The sequence below is a fragment of the Neophocaena asiaeorientalis genome, unplaced genomic scaffold, assembly GCF_003031525.2.
Source record: "Neophocaena asiaeorientalis asiaeorientalis breed wild unplaced genomic scaffold, Neophocaena_asiaeorientalis_V1.1 scaffold190, whole genome shotgun sequence".
Lineage (NCBI taxonomy): Eukaryota > Metazoa > Chordata > Mammalia > Artiodactyla > Phocoenidae > Neophocaena > Neophocaena asiaeorientalis.
Window position 1 is genome coordinate 1,660,152 of NW_020175017.1, and position 17,253 is coordinate 1,677,404.

The following is a 17,253-nucleotide window of genomic DNA, read 5'->3' on the forward strand; positions in this document are numbered from 1 at the left end:
TGCTTTAAAGATCACTATAGGGAATGTATATGCTATAATTTGATAGAATATTTAAAATATAATTTCATTTTATATGTGAGATCAATGAATATTCAAATAAAAATAAATAATGGTAACTGGAAGCTCTTCTGCTAGTAGATTATTTAAACTTCTCTGAATTTATATCCCACTTTTATCATTCTTACATTTTTACAAAACCTTTTTGTAAGGTAAAGAATTAATCAAAAAATTATAGAACTTCTTTCTAAGGAGGTTAAAATTTTGCTTTTTAAAAAACACTTTGCACCTTTTCTAATGATTATAACATTAATATACCAAAAATCTTTTTAATAAACTTACCCGGAATCCTGAAAGAACATCTTAAACCTCACATGGTTTATGGCTTGATGCCCAGAAAATATGTCATAACTCTTCTACCAGAAGGAATTCACAAATACTCTAAACCACTAATTTTATTTATAAGGAAGGTTGATTTACTCATGGATATTAAGATGATCAGATAACCACACCAGAAGAAAAAAAATAGATACAATATTGCAATTGTGAGGATTTTTTAAGAGATATATCAAAAGTAGTTTCATTCAGGGACTTCCCTGGCAGTCCAGTGGTTAAGATGCTGTGGTTCCATTGCAGGGGCATGGATTTGATCCCTGGTAGGGGAACTAAGATCCCACATGCCGTGCAGTGCAGCCAAAATAAAAAAGAAAAGAAAAGAAAAGAAATAGTTTCATTCAAATCAAGCTAAAATAATTAAGTAGTCAATAATCTTTATATCTTAGTGTATAATTTTAATAGTAGTAAGAATGACTCCAATTCCATTTCCATAAGTTATGAAACTTCCAATTCCTTTCTGAATAATTATCTAAGATACTGGGGTGTGGGGCTTGTGCTCTCATGATTATCTTGGATTCTGTGCTCTTACTTCCATGTGTTTACTCTAGTTTATGGATCATCTCATCATCCCGCTAATGCTATTCATTTCTTGCCTACCACTTTTGCCAAAAAGCGATACTGAGACTGTTTAGTAAATTTCAACTGATAAGAAGCAAACAAACAAATAACAAAATATACACCAAGTCTTTGTGTTCTACATCACATATTTTGCTGTCGTGAACAGTGATCCTTCAACTTCAGTGGTTTATAAAACTAAAGTTATTTCTAATTCACGCTGAATGCACATCTCAGGTTAGCTGCAGCTCTATTCCACACCCTCTTCTTTTCCCAGACACAAGCTGCCAGAATACCTCCTACCAAGAACATTCCAAAAGGCAGAAGAAAAAGAGCTGAGTGAAGCACATCTTGGTTTGTGTAACTTCTAGTCAGAAATGATTCAGTATTTTGCTCATATTGCATTGTCGAAAGTAAGCCCTGTCACATGTCCATACCTGAGTTCAACAGTGTTGGAAAATATGATCCTCCTTATGGAAGGGCACAGAATAATTGAGAACAAGTAATCCACACTTCACCTAAGATAGGGAGCTAGGGAGAATCTGTCTCAGCATGCAAATAATTTAACTGTGTATATGCTATTCCACATTACTTTTTTTTAAATATGTTATTTGGGGATAATTTTAGATTTCTACAAAAGCTGCAAGGATAGTACAGAGAGTTCCCATATCATCACTTATCTTCCTTAATGTTAACATCTTACCTCACCACAGTACATTTGTCACAATTAAAAAACCAATATTGGTACATCATTATTATTAACTAAAGTCAATGCTCTGTTAAGATTGCCTTCATTTTTACCGAATGTCCTTTTTCTGTCCAGGGATCTCATTTGATTGGGATTGGTTTCATTTTGATTTAATTTTTAAAAATTTTATTATATGTTGGAGTATAATTGATTTACCACATTATCAGACTCTCCTCTTATTGGATTCTTTCTCTCTCCATCCAAATGCTCTTTTCATTCTATCCCTCCTAGATTTCTCTCAAGATAATTTAGTGTTTTCTCTCTCAGTTATTCAATAAAATATGTTGTGACCTATTAAGTGTGAGTAGTTTTATGCTCAAATGAGCACATGGGCATGTTCTGCTTACTGTTAGAAAATTACATATATGGGAAAAAATGTAAAATACAGTTGTAAAGGAATTTTATTATAGTCCAAAGAAAGAAATGCAAAATATATTTGAACATCTCTATATCTATGTTTTAATTCCAATAAAATTGATATTTTAAAAAATGATTATAAAAAATATATATGTAGTAATTCCACATTGTGTTAGCCATTTTTAAATATTTAAGATGTTCCTGACATCAACATCACATAAATGTAAAATCTGAAAAGATGATTTTTCATGTAAATTGGTTTATTTTCACTATTTAATAATTGCCTGATGATTGGTTGATTTGACTGGTCTTAGCACTTACATTTTCCACAGCTAGGTAAATAATGTGCAATATGACATGTATTATTTGACATGGGCTGATTAGAAAACTCTAGTAGTAATGAAAGAACAGTTTTAACACCTTCAGAGTCATAGAGCAATAGTAACCTTTTCCAGTTTAAACTTTACGTATGTCTTATTGTTTATAGAAAATGAAAAGATAGAATTCAAAACTCAGTCCCAGAAATTTGTTCTTTCCTGGATTATCTGATGAGTTATGTTAACATCAATCATTGATGTGAGTCCATAATCAAATATCCTCTAACAAGAGGGCAAGAATCTATATCAATCTCTCTATCTCTACTATCTCTACCTCTACCTCCACAATTACGTCTATATCTGTCCATATGTACAAATTTATATCTATATCTATCTGTACCTGTATCTGAGTCCATATCTGTTTAAATTTGAAAAAAGGAAACCAAAGTCAGACTGCAGTTGTGGCAAATATGCAGTCAAAATTCATGGGCAAAATATTTTTATACTTCAGTCCATGTCAAATTGGGGAACAAATGCATCTGCAATTAATTGGTTGATAGTTTCTGTTTAAAACTTATTACAAGGCCAGCTTTTTCTGTTGACTTGTTTCTGAATGCTGGGGTTTATTTATGCTGCACAGCACTCTATGCTGAATGCAAAAGTGGAATGCCTGGGAAAAATCAATTGTCAAACTGAATTCAGACATTACAATTTTTTTGATGTCAAAAAAGTCAGTACTGTCACATCCAAACACTTGTAAGGTTGAGGAACATGTTTTTGCTGTTTATTTCTTCTTAGGTTTTAACAGTTTTCAAATGCTGAGTACATAGTACCCTCTCAGTCTTAATAGTTTTGTGTGGGGTGGGGCTGGGGGTGAGGGAGGTGGTTAAGGCCATTAGGTTTTGTGTGTTGTACGTTTACTTATATCTATGGGCAAGGAATGGAAGAAAATCGCAAAGGACAAAGATTTTATATTGCTCTCAAAAATTATCCTGCTGAGCATTTCTCTTTCCAAGTACAAAGCACAGAAGGGTGAAGTCTTAAGTTTCCCAGAAGCATTTTGCAGATTTACTGTTGCTTTAAACAATATTTTAAGAAGTAAGTGCTTAAGGTTCTGGAAGATATCTAGGTGAAAAAATAAGCAAAATATGCACAAAGAAAATTAAAAACAATAAAAGGTCTAATCATTTTAAAATCTAACTTTTATTCATCAGTTTTGACAGAATGGTTTTTCTGCTTTCTATTTGTTTTCAATGTGGTTGCTTTGTGAAGAGGCAACTAAATGCACATCTTATAATATCAGATATTTATATACTCATATACATAAGCATCTTAGATTATATATATGTATATATGTGTGTAACGTATGTGTGTATATGTTACATATTCCATTAAATCTCTCCTCTAAGTGACCTGGTAAGGACTCTTAACATAAATCAATTATTGCAACTTAAAATGTATTTCTTCACCTGTAAATAGGCATTTTACCAGGACAGCAAAGCTCAGTTTGCCCAAATGGTGTCTGTGCAAAAAAGATGAACTAATAAACAGCCTTTTAAACATAAATCCTATAAAATAAACTTTGCAACAATATTGTTACCCGTAGGAGTTGTATATTTGTGGTATGGTTTTCAGAGGGGTGAGCCAAGGTGACTTTAAAACTATGAATTAAGAACAGTATCATAGGGCTTCCCTGGTGGCGCAGTGGTTGAGAGTCCACTTGCCGATGCAGGGGACACGGGTTCGTGCCCCGGTCTGGGAAGATCCCACATGCCACGGAGTGGCTGGGCCCGTGAGCCATGGCCACTGAGCCTGAGCGTCCGGAGCCTGTGCTCCGCAACGGGAGAGGTCACAGCAGTGAGAGGCCCGTGTACCGCAAAAAAAAAAAAAAAAAAGAACACTATCATAATTTAGGCTTGTATAATTGTCAGGTTTCTAGTTTCTGCTGTCTACTTTCTACTAACACACCTATATTCCTTCTTTTCTTTGTATTCAGAGGTATATCTTCTTCTATCTCGTCCAACCATCCACTCATCCATCCATCCGTCCATCCGTTACAGTTGTTTGGTGCAGCAGTGTTTTATTGGGCATTCTCTGTTAACTGCTGGGCAATCCCTCTCCTCTCATTCCAGGAATTTATAGATGTGTATGAATGACACACAGGCACCAAGAGATGTAAAATAAAGCTATTGCTCTCATAGTAAATAGCAAAAGGATTCCCCAGGGAGAAGGGCTCAGATTCAGTCAGGAGTGAAACAAGATGAGGAGTGCAGAGTGAGCAGGGTGGTCGAGTCATAAGGAGGCAAGTGGTTTTGCATTTTTAATTGTGTTTAAGGGTAGAGCATGGTTTGGGGTGACCTCCTGTAACCTGGTCTCATGTGATTTGAAATTTCAAGGAATGCCAAGGGGAGAGAGAAGAATGGGCTTTCTTTCAGATTGCACAGATGTGGGGCAAAGAACAAGGGGAAATTTGAGGACTTGAAAACTCTCAGAGGCCAAACATCAGTAATGGAGTCTCTCTCTTTATTACAAGTGACATTTTGATTGCTGTCCCACGATGCTAGGATTGATCTCACCCCTACATCCAATCGGAGTAATCTCATTCCTCTTTTTAGATCCCTTTCAGATATAGGAAAGTAAGTCGGTCCAAAGTCAGTCAGCTTATTGATCTGGTTGTAGTCTGACTGAGCAGTAATTATGGGAAGAGTAAACTGTTTACTTTTCAATCCATTTTGAGAATTCTGATTGACCCAGAAAGACACTGATTAAGGTGGCAATTGTAACAGCTCTAATGGAATTTGGCTCAAGAAACCAAAAATAAAATATGTGTCATAATCTTCTACTGACCCTTCCCAGACGTCATCCCCATCATGCCCAATAAAATTTTGATAGAAGTTATAGAATAAAAGTATAATAGTAAGAGGTGAGAAAAATAGTATTTCTCTTTTAAAGCTGGGTCAATGCCAGTGCTAGAACAAATGACTGCCTATGCCTGATTGTAAATCTCCCCAATTTTCAGCCACCTGCGTGACATAAGAAATCAAATAATGGCCAGCATGTTAACGAAGACTTTTATGGTAAAATATATGTTTATTTTAAATATATTCCTTATGTGTTTATTTCAAATATGTTTAAATTTTAATTTATCCACAAGATTAGTTGTTGCAATATAAGGGACTTTCCTTAATTGTTCTTATTGGTTTCCTTCCTGCACATTTTAGGGTTTGTCACTCACTGATTTTTTAATTCATATCCCCTTATGGGGTTTATTCAAAATTTTCATTCAATGTATCTTTCTTCTCCTTTAGTTCTAGTTCCTGTACCCCTCCATGACCTAAAATGAATGGGAAAATACCCCTCTTTCATATCCAAATCTTTAAAATCAGTTAAGTATAGGTTAATATGGAGACAAGAGGTATATTCATCTCATTGCTAGCTCTGTTTACATATGGACATAGTATAGAAAAGTATTTCAGGTGTTACTGGATTAAAAAGAGAGATGTGAGATCAAAACAACTAGCCTCAAAACTCGGATATTTCTACAAAAGAAATTGTTCCCAACTTTGACTTCTATCTTGGAGTCATTCTTAATTCTCCATTTACATAGCAAATCTTGCAATTTTAACCACAAAACATTCATTTTCCTTTAAGATGTTATCATAGCTCTATTCTTTTTTTTAATAAATTTTTTTTTTTATATTTGGCTGCGTTGGGTCTTTGTTTCTGCGTGGGCTTTCTCTAGTTGCGGCGAGTGGGGGCTACTCATTGCGATGCGTGGGCTTCTCATTGCAGTGGCTTCTTTTGTTGAGGAGCAAGGGCTCTAAGGGCACAGGCTTCAGGAGCTGTGGCACATGGGCTCAGTAGTTGTGGCTCGCGAGCTCTAGAGTGCTGGCTCAGTAGTTGTGGTGCACAGGCTTAGTTGCTCCATGGCATGTGGGATCTTCCCAGACCAGGGCTTGAACCTGTGTCCCCTGCACTGGCAGGTGGATTCTTAACCACTGTGTCACCAGAGAAGTCCCATAGCTCTATTCTTAGAGCTAGAACTTTTAGGAACATTATTTTCTCATTTTCCTGTTTAATTCTTGCTTTAGGAATTAAATGTTCATTAAGACTTTTACTTTCCGTATTTTTCAGAGAAAATGATATAGGTCTATATACAAGAAAGCTAATTTTCCTTCAGCTATTTATTAAAATACCCACTGCAGTTGAATACACTGAAGCCCAAAACATGATTCTAAGGATTATTTCCATCATGCTTCACTACATGACCAAGAATGCATTTCACAATGAGATAAATAAAAATTCAGTTTTCTTCCAAGTGCTATGCCCTGTCCATATGTTGTGAGATAATATGATATGGCTGTTATTGGAATTTTTAATCATATGTAGTAAAGGAACACAGGGGTGTCTGTATCTTGCCCTGCCTACAACAAAGCTTTCTGCACATTGGCATATTCATTGCCAATTTTAATCCTAACTAGCTTGTCATACAATACAATGTGGAATAAAGAAAAAAGTGCATTTCTTAGGCTCTCCAGAAGAGCAAGCATATGTGTAGGTTCTGCCAATAGTGGCACCACAAGAGGACCTGAGGAAAAAAATGTGAAACATTTCATAGTAGTTGTTTTCTACCAAAAACAAAAACACCCTGGCCAATTATTTTTCTAAGAGATCTTTACACACAAGGAATAAGAACTAAAGGAAAACCAAGTGCTACAATGACAGATACACCAGTGCTCAGTGTTGAGTTGGGCCAAACAACTTGGGCTCACAGTCTAAGTGAGACCATACACTCCCCGTTGCCAGATTTAATTCATGCCATCAGCTAGAATAGAAACTTTAAACATTGATGAGCAACTCATAAGTGGGTAGATAGGGAGGATGAGGGGGAGCCAAAGGGAGACAGGATAAGGAACCTCTTAAATGAAGAGACAACAAAGACAAAAATATGTGAACTTTTAACATGTACTGGCCCACTACATGTTTAAGGGGGCATGATATTAGGATTATCTCCTCTGTTCAGGAGAGCTAGGAGGGAGGGGGAGAGAAAGAAACAGACCTCCTCTTTTTGCAATAACTGGTTAAGCTGTAATGTCCTTCTTGGGGATCTCAAGTTTTAAAAGAGAACTTGTAAAGAATAAAGAGACTCATTGAAAATGTCTTTAAAAATGAAAAGAAGTGCCAGGAGAGAGAGTTCCCAGCACAAAGAGTGCACATAAATTTTATCATACCACTGAAAAGTTGGAAAGTTCTGATATACTAATCAGTTCAAGGTGCATATATTTTTTAAACCTTGTATAGTTTCCATTTTAAGTTTTTTAGTGCAGTAATTATCAATTATAAAAATTATTTTTTTCCAAAAGATCACACTTTAATAACTAAAGTGTACAATCTAGCATAATTTAGAGGAATTTAAACAAGGCCACTTGTGAGAGGCCTTTAATTATGTAAACATTTAGAAGCATTATGTTAGTGACAGTTTCTAGGGAATGCCTAAAAATGAAATGAAATAAGACTGATAGGGCTTCCCTGGTGGCGCAGTGGTTGAGAGTCCGCCTGCCGATGCAGGGGACACGGGTTCGTGCCCCGGTCCGGGAAGATCCCACATGCTGCGGAGCGGCTGGGCCCGTGAGCCATGGCCGCTGAGCCTGCGCATCTGGAGCCTGTGCTCCACAACGGGAGAGGCCACAACAGGGAGAGGCCCACGTACCGCAAAAAAGAAAAAAAAAAAAGACTGATACTTCTTATAAACCTGAATTATTTTTGATAAGAAGAAACAAGCGGTTTAAATTAGTAAACATCAAGAATATGAAAAAGTCACAATATTTTAAAAGTTTCTTATTTAGCTTTTCATACTTGATATTTTAAAATAGCAGTAACACTCAAGATATACATGTACCTTTCCATGATGGATGTTCCAGAGAACCAGTCATTTAGTCAGGTGTTATTTACACACTTAGATTTCCTTTTTAAACATTTTTGTGTAGGATATCCTGAACAGCCTTGTCAGGCCTCATGTGGGTGGATTGTATTACCATCTAGATTATACATCTAGATACATTTAGATTATACATCATACTTACACGGCTGTGGACACAAGTTTAAAGAAAGAGAGATGCATAGATTCAGATGTAAATATGAATACTCACATATTATATTCAGAGGCAAAATCCTTTCATTAAATTTTTATAGTGAAATTTTTCAGATAAAGAGAAAAGCATGCTTAATCCCCTAAAGGTCCCTTATTCAGCTTTAACAGTTATCAATACTTTTTGCATTCATTCTAATGGATTAATCTCTAGATAGCATTTATACATTATCAAACTATCTCAGTAGATTAAATATTAATAGTCTAGATACGATTTTTTAATTTTGAATATCTAATGAATAGCTTGAACTTGAATAAACTGATCTGGAAAATATTGTAAAGATTAAAAGATGCATCACTTTTGTTGGCAGTATCTAACAACATTATTAATTTTCTTTTTTCCAAAGAATGTGGGAAAAAATAATTTGCAAACATTTCTTGATAAGAAGCTATTTGATTCCTTCCACAAGAACTGGAGAAGGAGAGGTTGAAGTAACTCTGGACCCTCATCTCTGGCTCTTCCCAACTTTAAAATGGCAAAACTAACAGATGTGGGAAAAGTGGAAACATCTCTTCTATCCTATCAGGACTACAATTACCAGATCATACGTGAGAAAGGGAGAGTTCAGACTTCTAGTACGCATATGGAAAATACCATATTGGATTTCAATGTCTACTACTTTTGATCTTCCAGAAAGATTCTAGCTGCATTGTTCTTGTAACTATCACATTGACAACAATGGCTTCGAGTCAGCTTGTTGCAGTTAGGCCAAGAAGAATCCTAAATTATTAGCTACCCACCTTATTCTTAGCTCTTGCCAAACAATTATGTAATTTAACAGAATTTATTTAATATTATTTACTTTTTATCTTTGTGTATAGTAAATGACTTTAAAACATACCTAATATTTTTTGCAAGGACAAAATGAGGGAATATCAAGACATTTAACAGTGCATGCCTCGCACATGAGTGACACCCCCACCCCAGTGAATATTTTTTGCCCTTCCTCCTGTTATGTTACACATAGGATAGAGACTCGTAGAATTTAGTCAGGTAGAAATTCTTCCATAATAAATTCTAAATTCTTTACAGCTTTCCTCTCAAATTAAATCTTTGATATCCCTGAAATTGATATGATTTCATTTTTTTAACTGTGGATCACTACTTGTCCCAATATCATTTATCAAAAAGCCTAACCTTACCCATTGTCCAGTGGCACCTCTTTCATGCATGGTGTTTATTTAAGAGTCTGTTTCTGGGCTTTCAATCATGTAGAAATGTTTTATCTGTCTATTCTTGCATCATTTTCAAACTGTCTCAATTACTATAACTCTGTAATGGTCCTTGAAACCATATAAAGCTCTCAGAGAACAATTAGTCCTTTCCCCCTAATCACTTTTCTCTCCCAGCCCCTACAATAGTTATTTCTAATCATTACTATACATTCTCAAAGCCCTTGCCTGGCCAGTTTCCCCACTACATTCAGCAGAACACCTTGAATCCTACTTAATCGAGAACATAATGGCTTCCAGGTCTTCCACCTCCAAAGTTATCAGCATCATCAATCATCCTTATAACCTTTCTTCCAGTTTTAGTAGAGGAGATGTTACTGCCATTTATAGCAACAACTACAAGTGTCGTCTGAGTCCCATCTTCTCCCATTTTTTCAGACACTTTATACCAGTAATTAAATTTTTTCATTTATTATCTTCTATTTAATATATTCTGCCTCACTTTTTGGTAATAAGGTTGGTGATTTTCCCCCTATTTTTAAAAGTAATATATTTTAAGAATAAAATAGAGGAAAGGAAAACATGTTTGTTATATGTGAGTATAACATCTTACAAAGTTCATATCATACTCTAAATAATGTTGTATACACAGGTTTTATCAGTATAGAGTATGAATTTAGGTCATAAATGTCCTTTTAATGAGCACTTCTATAGAGAATTACAGTTTATGGATGCCTATATATCCCTTTTCGTTTTATAACATTTTGAAAATAATGCAAGTTCTTTTATTTTTGCTTCAAATAGACACAAGTATAATGAAAAGTGACTGTTCTTCCCACTCTACAGAGTTAAGTATCTTGTGAATACATATGTGTATAAGTTGATATAATCCCCTTCTTATCAACACAAATAGAGAAATATATGCCCTGTGATAAACATTACTGTTTTCAATTAAATGATTTCTCTTGATAATTTTACATTACATGTTTTACATGTACAAAGTGATTAATATTTCCTAACGTCTGTATAATAGTCCCAGACTATACTTTATTAACTACTTGCCTATTTTTCACTTCCCATCTTCTACTATGCCCATTCTTTCTTTCTTTTTTTTTTTTTTTTTTTTGGTACGCGCAGACTGGGGCACGAACCCGTGTCCCCTGCATCGGCAGGTGGACTCTCAACCACTGCGCCACCAGGGAAGCCCCCATTATTTCTTTTACTCATTCTCTTACTTCTGCTAATGTTTCTTAAAATTATAATATTGATGTTTATTCTAAATGGGTATAAAATTTCTGCAGTACCAATCAATGATTACTCATAAATCTCCATAGACAATCAATCCACTTTTTGCATGCAAAGCTCATGAACTTATTAGAAATTGTCTAATCCCATGGGCATATGAAAATCAACATTTCTAAATGAGAATGAATCTGTTTTCTCTAAACCTGTATCTAATATTTCCTTCTTACTCAATTCTGTTCTTCTTCGGTTTAAGCCAAAAAGGAAAGTTATCCTTGAATCTCTTCTCTTATAGTCAATCAGGAACAAAGTACAGCAGATTTTACTTCCTAAGTGCCATCCAAATCTATCCCCTCTGAAATCTCCTTGCTCTTATTGTTTTATTTTCCTGTTCACTTAGCTCTAAACTTAATTGCAAAGTGAGCATTTTAATTGGTCTCTCTGAAGCCATCCAGTCTCCTCCACTCTAGTATTTCAAGCTGTACTCAGTGATCTTTCTAAAATGTGACATTGATTCTGTTACTTCTATGCACAGAATCATTTTTTAGAATTATTTTCTTCAAGATAAAGCTGATGTTTTTAATTTTACATGAAAAAATAGCCTTCTGTGGCAATCAGAATTATAAAGCTATTTCCAAGATTATCCTCTGGCTATTCAATCAAACACTAATCTAGGTACTGTTGTAAAGGGAGTAGGTTACCTTTCAGCTGACCTTAAAATAAGGATTTTGGTCATACCCTGGATTATAATGGCAGGCTCAGTCTAATCACACGAGCTTTTAAAGAAAGAGGAAGGCAGAAGGGAAATACAGATTGAATCAGTCATAGAGAAAGGGTATGAGAAATGGAATATTGTCTGTCACATCAGTAAACAAAGGATGTCACAGTCATCAGCCATTGCAGCCACCACAATGGTGAGCTGGTGAGCCCTAAGGGAACTCAGGAAGGGAAAGAATACCTGCCATTTAGCAGCCATCAGACTGCAGCCACTCTCTACAGTGAGCACAGAGGTAACTCAGGATGTAAAAACACAGCATGATGGCCCCAGATAGCTGAGGTACATACCAAAGGAATGATTGCAGTGAGCCCAGACTCTTGCATCTTCCCACACATAGAAAAGCGCCAAATTCCTTAACTTGGGATTTCTGGTTTTCTTTTTTAAGAAGATGTTGGGGGTAGGAGTTTATTAATTAATTAATTTATTTTTGCTGTGTTGGGTCTTCGTTTCTGTGCGAGGGCTTTCTCTAGTTGTGCCAAGCAGGGTCCACTCTTCATCGTGGTACACGGGCCTCTCACTATCGCAGCCTCTCTTGTTGCAGAGCACAGGTTCCAGACGCGCAGGCTCAGTAGTTGTGGCTCACGGGCCTAGTTGCTCCGCAGCATGTGGGATCCTCCCAGACCAGGGCTCGAACCCGTGTCCCCTGCATTAGCAGGCAGATTCTCAACCACTGTGCTACCAGGGAAGCCCTCTGGTTTTCTTTAATTTACAATAATCTTTTGATGTTCCAACTACCTGCCCTTTGTTGCAAAACTTCTATATAACCTGGCTCCCCACCTCACCTCCTTGGAGCAGTTTTCTCAGGGTTACTTGAGATGCTGCCTCCCGGTCTTGAAGTCCTAAAAATTCCCATCAAATAAAACAACTCTCAACTTTTAGGTTGTGAATATTTTTTTAAGTCGACAGTTAGAAGGGGAAGTCAGAGAGATTCAAATCTTGAGAGGAGCTGAACCCTCCATTGCTGAAGGGGGTGATATGGAAAACATGAAAAGGAATGCGGGCAGTAGGTAGGAACAAAGCGTGACAGACAGCAAAGAAATGGGACTTCAGTCCTATAACCATGAAAAACTGGATTCTGCCAACCAGAATGAACTTAGAAGATCCTTTCCAGATCTTCTTATCTTTCTTATCTTTCCTTGATAAGAGCCCAGAAGGCTAACACCTTGGAATGGACTTTGTAAAAACTCAGAGCAGAGAAACCAATCAAGCCGACCATAATTTCTGACCTATAGAACGGTGAAATAATAAATTTGTGTTGTTTATGTTGCTAAATTTGTGATAAGGTATTACAGCAGAAATAGAAAGTTAGTACACGTTCATAATCTTGACTCACTCTCTCAAACTTTATCACTTATCACTGCCTTTTCCTCACTTTACCTTGAAGTATTCTGAAATATTTTCCCATATTACCAGGCTCTTTACTGTCTCAATGTACATACATCCATGATGGCTCTTTTTCTAGCCTTTCTTATTTTACCTGGCTAATTTCTACTAATTCTTCACAGCTCACCATAGCTAACATCTGTTCTAGAAACCTAGCTGAATTACTAAGTCTCTGTTGAGTCCTCCACTTCTTTCCTCCCATACACTGATTTATTTCCGTCAGAACACCTAAGGCATCCTCTGGTAATTATCAACTTGTCTGTCTCCCCATCTTTGAATATAAGCTCTTTGAAGACAAAGACTATAAATCAAATCTGTGAATTTCTTAGGCCCAGCACAAAACACAGACAGCATTTATGCACATCAAATATTTATTGAATGCATGCCAGAATGATGGGTGTGTAGTTTGCAATGAATTCTTGGGAATAATTTATTGACTAACAAGTATATCAATGAAATGTCACTATCCTTTCTGTAAAAGTATTTTGTCAGTAAAGATTAATCTAAAGGGGTTTTTACTATATTCTAGCAAATTATCCTTTTTTTCAGATAGCTCATTTTAAGCTAATTGTCTGTAGTTGACAATGATGATAATTTTTCCTATTTAATTAAAAAACATTATTTCCTTGAAACTGTGAACTTTTTAAAAGATAAATCTTGTCACTCCCATATTTGCATGTGCTTGTTCCTACTAGATGGATATTTATGTCTAATTTTTTTCATAGATGGATGATTAATTGTTCTCCCCCTTTAGGGAGCAATATTGAAAGATTATTCCCTGCCTTAATTTTTCTCTACATCCATAACATGCTCCACCCCAAATTGGAGAAATATTGATAACTGTAGTGAGCCTGAATTCCATTGACCTCTTTTTTTTAAAAAAATATTTATTTATTTATTTGGTTGTGCTGGGTGTTAGTTGCAGCAGGTGGGCTCCTTAGTTGCAACTCATCAGCTCCTTAGTTGCAGCATGCATGCTCTTTAGTTGTGGTTTGCCGGTTCCTCAGTTGTGGCATGCAAACTCTTAGTTACAGCATGCATGTGGGATCTAGTTCCCTAACCAGAGGTCAAACCTGGGCCCCTGCACTGGGAGCATGGAGTCGTATCCACTGTGCCACCAGGGAAGTCCCCATTGACCTCTTAGGTTCAGATTTTTCCTCCACTTCATTCACTAGGACCTGCCTTCTTAAAACAATATTTGTTGTTATTTACTATCACTGTCAATGATATTGGCTTCTCCAGGCTACTAGGAAAGCTTGCATTTTCCCAACTTCTCTATTTGTGACAGTTGTAGCACTAGAAGTTCATTTACCAAAGGGTAAGGAGTAGTAGAAAGCCCATGTTGGCCTTAAGGCAAAGCAGAACAGTCACATATTTTTGTGCTATTTTGCCCCGCACATAGGTATCTGTCATAGGTGCCACTAAAGGCTGAAATATAGCCCAAGCTTGACTTTCCAAAACCTATGGCCTGCAGGGCAAAGGCCAGAAGGATGCCTTATGTTCATTCACAGGAAGGTACATCATGTACATTCCTGTATCAAATCTACCATTCTGGATTCCTTTGTCTATTTGCATTTGGTTCAAAACCAATGGGTAAAAGATGTCATTAATTAGTTAATTTTAAATCACACACCAGGCGGTAACGCTAAGGGAAACTTAATTTTTAGTACCATATCATTATCTGAGATAATTTTTTTAATCTAAAATAATTGTGTCACAGTCTGTAAATATCTTTTCTCATGTTTAATCTTAGACATGCAAATTTGGCTATACTACTTAGTGATAAAATAGTTTATAGGATCTCTGCTAGTCGTATGCATATGATAAACATATCTGTGTTTATGTATACATTCACATGTGTTCTATTTTTAATGTTATACAGTCCTAGAAGGAAGACTGGTCTATTGTTTTATAAATAACTTTTGCCTCTTCTTAGAAAAGTAATAGTATCAGCTTAATGATGCATTGCTCTATTTGAAACATATTTATGTTTTTGCATAAGAAAGGGCAAAATCTTGCAAATTAATCTGATTAAAAATGATGATAGGGCTTACCTGGTGGCGCAGTGGTTAAGAGTCCGCCTGCCGATGCAGGGGACACAGGTTCGTGACCCGGTTCGGGAAGATCCCACATGCCGGCGAGCGGCTGGGCCCGTGAGCCATGGCCGCTGAGCCTGTGCGTCCGGAGCCTATGCTCCGCAACGGGAGAGGCCACAGCAGTGAGAGGCCTGTGTACCGCAAAAAAATAAAAATAAAAATAAATAAAAAATGGTGATAACCTAAAACTTATTGTAAATTTTTATTATAATGAAATTCTCATGTTTTTGGTGGTATTTTTACTCATCAAGCGTTTAAAGTACTCAGTTCCCTCTGCAGAATGTTGTTTGGATAAGGGAAAACAGTAAAGTGAGGTTGAATGCCAGCTGTTTAATTAACACCACTCATCTAGCCTACTTCAGATAGCATAATACTCTCATAGAGGAAGGAATTTTCTGTCAGTATTTCATTTAAAATATACAGTAAATACTTCTAAATGATTTAATGACTCTGCATTGCAAATCAGTTAATACATAAAATGAACAGAGAATATGCTTATTTCCTAGTTGGTTTTACAAAAATAGTGATAGGTCAAGAAAACAAGCTTGGGATGTTAAACACAATGTAAACAGGACCACATTCACATATTTGTCTATAAATCTGGTTATTTTGTTTTCTTTCTATATACAAGATCAGAATGTAATGTACTTGTCAATATAAAGCAAACCCATAAATATTTTCCAATTAAACTCTTCTTTACTGCCTTTGTCTGAGTTGTAGCTCCTCAACTTATTAGCCATGGCAGTTTGCAAAATTAATTCTCAGTTTCCTAATGTTTAAAATCTGCGTAATACTAGAGATTTATCTCCCTAGGGTGTTGGGGGGATTAACTGAGATAAGCCATGTAAAATGTTTTGCTTAGAGTTAGATACATTGAAAATGACCAGTAAGTGTTAACTATCATTATCATGATTATTTTTGAAAGCACTAGACATTTCTAATCACCTTATTTTATAAACTCCTATTTCTTGCTAAAAATTGAAATGTGTAAGACATACCAAAATGATGGTCCAAATTGCCTTCTATCCTTGTTAGTGATAGTGGATACATTTGTAAGAGAGTACACTTATGCAATTATTTTTAAAAATCAAATAAATTTTCCTTCTCTACTTGGACTACTCTTTAAGAGATGATTCAAAGCTTCTTGAATGTCTGTATTAACATTATATTTAATTAAGCCTTAAAAATAAGGCAGATTATATTACTTTTCTTCTAGGCTTGCTATACGTTATTTAAGATGTTGATATGTAGTATGGGAATATTTTTGTGGCAAATTTTTCATTTCCACAGATCATTTAGCCACATTAAGCTTTAGGACCAAAACCAAGAAAAGATATTAAGATTCTTAAATATTTTCAATATATTTAAATATCTATTTTGATTTAAATAGGTATAAACACAAACAATACCAAAGATTACAGGCAGATCATTAGACATATACTTCCCTGTTCATCTAATGTCCAAGCAAAAACAGATGCAAAGGGCAATAATGACGTACAATACAAAAGTTTAAACCAAAGAATGGCCTAGAGAAACCAAAATATCTGAATAAATAGTAAACCAGTTAAGTGCACTATTTTGCCCACAAAACCAATAAACTCCATATTTCATTCATTAAAAAAAAAAATTAATATGCTTAGTGTTTTTTCTACTATATGTTAGGAGATAAAGGAAGTTAAAAACACTATTGGTTACTTAGAATGTGTCATGTATTATATTCAGCACTAGACACTAAATCATTGATTTCTCACATCAGTGTTAGATATTACACATGTATCTTATATAATACTCTCAACAAATGTGAGTTGCATTTTTAATTCTATAAAGAAAAATCAGAATCCTTCCCTTTAAAAACATACCCAAAGTGGCAAAAGTAGAAAGTATCTAGGAAAAAGCCTAGATAAAAACTCATGACTCTCGGATGCTAAAGCTTGGAGGCCTCCTTTTAATAAAACTCTTCTCCAATTGAAGTTCAGTGCTCAGAAAGAGATTAATAACCTACTTTATTAGATATGACCAAATATTTAAATGCTCTATGACATATACTGAATGTATCTCCTTTT